The sequence below is a fragment of the Taudactylus pleione genome, unplaced genomic scaffold (assembly GCF_031769625.1).
Source record: "Taudactylus pleione unplaced genomic scaffold, aTauple2 ptg000055l, whole genome shotgun sequence".
Classification (NCBI taxonomy): Eukaryota; Metazoa; Chordata; class Amphibia; order Anura; family Myobatrachidae; genus Taudactylus; species Taudactylus pleione.
The window spans coordinates 9,759,468-9,767,272 of NW_028284457.1; the positions used below are offsets into that span (position 1 = coordinate 9,759,468).

The window sequence follows — 7,805 nt, forward strand, 5'->3', positions numbered from 1 at the left end:
GAGAGAGAGGAGGAGATTTGGGCAATCTATTATCAAGAAGAGAAATGTTTGGCTGTTTGAAATGGACACACTGGCACCAAAAGGTTTTAACAAGTACTATGAAATTGCTCCCTTTTTGTGATATGTTCAATTCCCATCTACTATTATACCTCCTCATTGCATGAATGGGCCTGACCAGTACCTCTAGGGATGAACTTATTGGGAAGATCAGGTATAGTAGAAATAATTTGGCACTATTTACCTTTTCTGCAGATTGTATTTGCTGCCATACCATCATGTATGATCCCAAGCTCGTCTGATCTTGGAAGCAAAGCATGATTGGGCCAGGTCAGTACTGAGAAGAGCAACCTCTTAGGAATACCTAGTGCTGCAAATATAGGTTGGGCCTGCAATGATTATAAGGTGGCATGGCCTAAAAGGGAATTTGAACATACCCACATCTCTTGGAGAGATATATATATATATATATATATATATATATATACACAACTATACCAATTTATACAAGCTCCAACTCCAGGACCGGGAGCTTAGTATTTTTGGGCCTGATTAGTACTAAGATTGGTGACATCTTAGGAATCCCAGGTGTTGTATTGCTTCTGCATCGGTTCTACATGTCAAGAACAAGAAGTACCAAGAAGAAGAAAAATAAAGAAAACTAGTAGTATCATCTAAGAAATCATTTGAACTTATGGATTTAATTATGAACTATGGCTACCACTCAGAACATTACACATAATATATCTCTCCTTATATAAATTTTTTTTATTAGATATGAACTTGCAGTAGTGTACCCAACCATAAATATGCATAAATACCATCTCATTTCACATTTTATCATGCCCAAATATGCATTGGCACGCAAGCTGTTTATTTTATATATACATTTTACATTTTGATACCAATTCTAACATTAATTTTCTATTTTAGAAGAAACTGGAGACTTTTCCAATTTTATATTACATTGTAAAGATGGGCGGAAGCTATCCCCACCATGTACATCAGAAGGGCGGAAATGATGTTGAGATTCTATGTACTCTAAGAAGAAGCGGTTCAATGGTAGAAGAATATTGCAGTCACATGCTTAGTCAGGGCGGAAGTTACGCCTAGCCCAGGACGGGAGCGGCCATGATTGGAGGTTCAGGAGGAGACAGGCATCGATGTGTTGCTATGCGGAGGAGACGTGCATCGTCAAGGAACACGTGGACACCAACGGAGATGACTAGGACCCGAGGACACCATGCTCCTTGGACAGACAGGTTTTTTCACCACGGATGTGTCGCGCCACAGTGAGAGCGGAAATAATGACAGTAAGGGCAAAGATTTGCAGCAACGACAGAATACTGAAAAACACCTCATAATTAATGCATTTTTATAGGTACTACTGGAACATGATTACCAGGAACTGGTGAACTGATCAAAATAGGCAATCCATTATGTATAGGGGTCCCGGATCACACAGGATGTGATGCGGATTCCTGACCTTTTGAACCCCTAGTGGGCTATAAAAAGCAAACCTTTATACCTACACACTATCCCTTGATGAAGTCATAGACGAAAAATTTTGGGACTGTTTTCTGCTACTTCATGCACTTTGGACTACTACTTCTCTTTCTCATTCAGATAAGCTGCTATTTTTTAATCTGCTACTATTTTTATTTTTTAAATATTTTTCACTGTCTTTTTTACTGCCTTCTTGTTTCATTATATCATGTATTTTAAGGGATTTTATTAGCCTTTCAGGTGGAAATCCTATAATTGTTTATAATTGTTTTTTTTATATATATTTTTCTTACATTGTTATTTATTGCACTACCACTTTCAACTCTCAATATATATTTAGTAACTGTCTAATAGGATTGCACTATTATTCTGAATAAGTATTGTTTTTTGCTCAAAACCTCATACATCATATTATTATGTTGATGTAATAATATGTGGTACTCACTGGATACAAATAATTTTTATGTATAAGTTTTTTATCACACTGCAGTCACTTATTTTTTAACAGTAAACTTGTCACTCTACTGTCAATTTACACTTTGTCTATGATTTCTCAAATACTTACACTAGTATTATATTATTGACCCAGAGCTGACGTCTATAAATCTGAGGCTTAGTTACTGTATTTGTACAGCACACAAACTTCTTTTTTCTAACTCACTTACCCACAAGTCTTTGCGCTTTATCCTCTATTTTACATACAGTATATATATAAATGACAGGCTCAATCCATGGCACTCAACCATTAGGGGTGCCCTTGGTATGTGACCACACCATCTACATAAAAAATATCATACAAACTCGGCACTCACATGCTTTTCAAACTGCTGATTCTCAGATAAATGAATTTGATCTGCCATCTTGGGCTCAAGCTTGCATACATTTTAAACATGAAACTGGGTCCTGCCTTAAAGAGACAGGACCACACCCAAGGGCTATCAGTTAATAAGCACCTGGAAAAAGAAAAAAGTTTGTCTTACATTTGAAAAACAGGGTGCCCTAGCAAGTGTGACTACAAAATTTAAATAAACAACAGGCTCAATCCACGGCACTCAACCATCTGGGGTGCCCTTGGTATGTGACCACACCATCTACATAAAAAATATCAAGATGGCAGATCAAGTTCATTTATCTGAGAATCAGTGTAGGGACTGGCTAGATGGGAATGACCATGAAGCGGTGGCCAGCTTAACAAATTATTGCAATATTTTGGAACCAACATTCATTATGTTCAAAGGAGTTGCAGTTTGAAAAGCATGTGAGTGCCGAGTTTGTATGATATTTTTTATGTAGATGGTGTGGTCACATACCAAGGGCACCCCAGATGGTTGAGTGCCGTGGATTGAGCCTGTCATTTATTGAAATTTTGTGGTCACACTTGCTAGGGCAGCCTGTTTTTCAAATGTAAGACAAACTTTTTTCTTTTTCCAGGTGCTTATTAACTGATAGCCCTGGGCGTGGTCCTGTCTCTTTAAGGCAGGACCCAGTTTCATGTTTAAAATGTATGCAAGCTTGAGCCCAAGATGACAGATCTAGTTCATTTATCTGAGAATCAGTGTAGGGACTGGCTAGATGGGAATGACCATGAAGCGGTGGCCAGCTTAACAAATTATTGCAATATTTTGGAACCAACATTCATTATGTTCAAAGGAGTTGCAGTTTGAAAAGCATGTGAGTGCCGAGTTTGTATGATTTATATATATTTATATATATATATATATATATATAAAGGATTCTGGCTTTGAACCTCTATACAGTCCTGCCTACACCTTCTAATATCCTGCCTATAAACCTCTAAGGTTGACGCAATTTGCGTACGCAGTGTTACATTAAATAAAGACTCTAGACCTTGAACCTGTTTCCAAAGCACAAAGTATTATTCAAGTAAAAATACAGTCAGTTACACGCTATGATCTAAGCACAATTTAGCGCAAAGAAATTATACAGACCCAAGTACAGTTATACATACACATGTGCTCTGGACCAGATCCCGGCATCAGCAAGAAACCGCCGTCAATCAGCATTCAGCAAGAAGACTAGAAACCCAGGGTCAGAGCACACATATTTATACCCCCCAGAAATAGACAACACAATAGAGGAGTTTGTTGCTGATCCCATTGGTTCCCAGTGCGGGGCATTTGTTACAGGGCATTTAACAGGTTGGTTCAAATGGACACAGAACAGCCTCTAACAGCTTGTTTCCTCCTCTATTTCCCCTGCATGCAAATCTAGGCTGTTGGTTTCACAAAAATACATTTTGGTTCTTTATGTCTTTACGGTCCGTAAGTTGTGAACGCATGTTCCGATCTTCACACAGATGGTACCGGAAAGCTAAATAAAGTGCGGATCAGTAATATATCAAACAGAGCTTACTTATCACGTATTAAACCTTAGATACCAAAATAGTCTTTATTTCACAGGATTTGTAATAAATGAATAAAACTTGGATCTTTAACTTTATAGCTATGGAACCTTTTGTGTAAGTGTGCATTATGTAAGTATTAGGGATATGGGAAAAGATGCTAGTTAGGTTTATCTGATTTGGGGCAGATGTGCACGTATGCAGCTAATAAACAGCATTCGCATGCAGGTTATTGTGCATTCGCTACTGAGTGTCATGTTAGCAGCACAACTGTGCGTAATGTGCGGTGTTTATACATGAGATTCTATCTATGATCTATGATGGACTTAACATATATATATATATATATATATATACACATACACACACACATACATACACATACACATCTTATTCCTTACTTACAGTTTCAAACTGCAATGCAAATGTGTTACCCCCAGCTGTGAAGCTGGGGCCATTCTGTCTGGGAGTGGAGTGGGACTAAAATCTGTTTAGGATTCAGACAAATTCAATTGTGTAGATCAATGTCTGGGTTATATTACAATTGCCACAACTATACTTGTCTATATTCAGGGATTCCCAATTTGTATGTAAAACACTCACAGTATTCTGGTGTATTGTCTATTCTATTTACTTTTCTCAGGAGGCTGTTTTTCTAGTTTTTGGTAGATTATCAAAAACATTGCGATCTGTGCTTAGCTCGTGAGTTGTAACTTAAAATGGCGCTGGTCGCAAAATGGCGTCTTGCAGATTCTTTTTTTTAAGATGGAGTCTAGCTGCCATTCGCAAGATCTTGTCTCAGCCAATTATCCAGCTTTGACAATATATATATATATATATATATATATATATATATATATATATATAAATATATATATATAGCTCCAAAAATGACACAGCACTCCAAGGGCTCCAACTGGCAATATCACATACCAAGTGTATTTATTGTTGCAATGTTTTTTTATATGTATTATCTCATCACATATGGTGACATGAAACTGTGTTGGTTTCATTGTTATATTTGTTTCTCCCACTTGTGCCTGCTGCACGGGACTTTTGCCTGCTAGTGGGCACTTCTGTTGTGGATCGCAAGCCGGCTGGTAAGCAACAACCTGGCTTACTGGTTCTGGAAGTGCGTCACTGGCGGAGGTCCAGGCTGTGAGATGCGCGCGTGGTAGGACAGATGGTGGCAGCTTTCAGGGGTATATGTAGTGGGTAAGTATACTGTACTGTTTATATGTGTGTCCTGATGAAAGGGCAAATGCCCTGAAACTTGACGTGACAATAAATATACTTGGTATGTGATATTGCCAGTTGGAGCCCTTGGAGTGCTGTGTCATTTTTGGATGGTATGGAAATTTTTATATACAAGCACCAGGGCCAGATGTATTGGATAGTGCTGAATTCTGGCAGTTTTGTGACTAAATATATATATATATATATATATATATATATGTATATATATATATTTTATATATATATATATATATATATATATTCATACACATACAGGGGCAGATTAGGCATCAGGGACACTGGGCTGGTTCCCATTGGCCGAATATGCTCACCCTCAACTGCTGCTGCGATCGGAGGTTAGCTCTGATAAGACAGCTGTACAGCTAGTGCACATGCGCAGTAGCTTACTTTAAAAAAAAAGTAAAAATGGCCAATGGGGGAGCTGCTGCCCAGCCACAGCAGCTCCTCCCACAAACCTTTGCGGAGCCTGTCAGTCACTACTGATGACTATGCCTCCAGACCCTCCACTGCCCAGCCCCTCTTCTTAGTGCATGCTGCAACAGTAGGCAGTCGCACGGTGATGCCGGCCACAACCCACAGCTTCCTTGCAAAAGCCCCAGCGAAACACGTGTTGGTCAGCCTGCTGGGGGTTCCACAGTGCGCACTCTGGACCCCCACACCACGATTACCACATATGAATGGAGACTAAAGCTGGCCACACATCTAAAGATTATCTATCCAACCAGCCAACTAGTTGATTGGTTGGAATAAATATCTGGTAAGGGATGAAAGGAAATGACAATCAGCAATTTGCTCCCAAACGCCGTAAAATGGACAGAAAATGTTGTTTGAACAAGTAGTTTAGATCAAACATTTAACAAACTTGCCTGACGACCATTTTCATCTGTTTTCTGGCATTTAGGAGCAAATTGCTGATCATCAGTTACTCCCATATGTTACCAGATTTTCATTCCAACCAATCAACAAGTTGGCTGGTTGGATGTAAGTTGGTCTAGTGTGTGGCCAGCTTAAGTATCAGGTACTTCCTTCTACTCCCTACTGCTCTCTCATTACTGCCAGCCGCTGCGGGTTTGGCAACAGGGACAACGGTGCGAATTGGCTTTAAAAGCAGAAGTACCTTATCTTACTTCATTGTGCCAGTACTGGGGACTCTCATTTTCTGGCCTCTATATATTTATAAGACAGGAAACAGCAGGTCCCAGGTGTATAAGTACACAACTCTTTCATCTATATCTATCATAATTTTGTTATACTTAGTCTCATAGGTAGAATCGAGGGACGCCTCTACTACCAATATTAATATATTACTGTGGTTATCCATGGTGTATAGCAATTTTATTTGTGTGTATTTTTTTTCACTTTCATACCCATTTATTATTTTGCCCCTTTTTTGCACTCATTTCACTTTAATATGCATGAGTTTTATTGCTGTTACCACACTTAGGAAGATTCACTGTTTATTCCTCTAATGAAAATGGATGCATAGCAGAAATCAGCCCAGAGGCAATCCTGAATACCTGCATTGGTAAATGCTATATATAGATATATATCTCAAACAACTGTGATTACCAATTGTCATATACAGTATATTTCAATATACACAGGAAACAATTGTGATTGCCGATTTCATTCAAAATTGTATATTTCAATACTCAATGTCCTGTTTTGTGGTTTTTGAAAGATATGAACATGATATATATATATATATATATATATATATATATATATATATATATATATTTATTCCATAGGCACTGAGTAAATATACAACATAAATCGAGATGACTGCATAGCAAGAATCTGCTTGGAGGCAATCTCGAATACTTGCTTTGCTAAGTGCTATGTGTATGTACATATATGTATGTGTATATATATATATATATATATATATATATACATATATAGTCAGAGACAATACGGCACTCAGGTAAAGCTACAACACTGTCAGGTGCCTTTCCCAGAGTAAAAGTATCCAAAGCAAAAACGGATGGCACTCTGACAATAAATTAATCCAATAAAGACGCTAAAGAGACAGCCCTTATGGTCGACGTTTCGGAGTCCTACTCCTTTATCAAGACATACACAAATGACAATACAAACACAAACCTTATATTGCTTCACCCCGTGTTCACACACCTCTCTGGATTAAGCCCACGTCGGAGACCGGATGACATCATCAGGTGCGCATAGCGCTGACGTCCCGACCATCTCTTCGGGGCATGATTAAACCATGTTTACCTTCACCATGACAACTGGGTCGACGGACCGAAAGAAAAATAGCAGCCTAAAATAGACAATATTAAACATAATACATTACAGATCAATTAACTACATGGAGACATAACTGGTCACAATCGGAACAGCAGAAAAAATATTATATTAATACTTCAAGCATTCGCATGCTGTAGTAGGTGCCGAAAATATTAAATATTCTATAGATATGAATAAGCCCCATAATAGCAGCCAAAACTAGCACAACTATAGAACATCACAGACATTAAAATAAAGCCTAGCCAAAGGGAATTATAAGAAACAGCTATAGGACATCATTTCATTGAGTCCGTGTGGATGTACGGTATTCAAAATATGTATCCATTTTGTCTCCAGTTGTAACAATTTACGACCCCTGTCTCCTCCTCTGGGACTGGGAGGGACCCAGTCAATCATCTTATATCTGATGGTA

General features: G+C 38.3%; 1 pseudogene; it reads left to right on the forward strand.

The window, feature by feature from the left end:
• Positions 1-257: 257 nt before the first annotated feature.
• LOC148535169 (5S ribosomal RNA) lies at positions 258-376 on the forward strand (annotated as a pseudogene).
• The last annotated feature ends 7,429 nt before the right edge of the window (positions 377-7,805 follow it).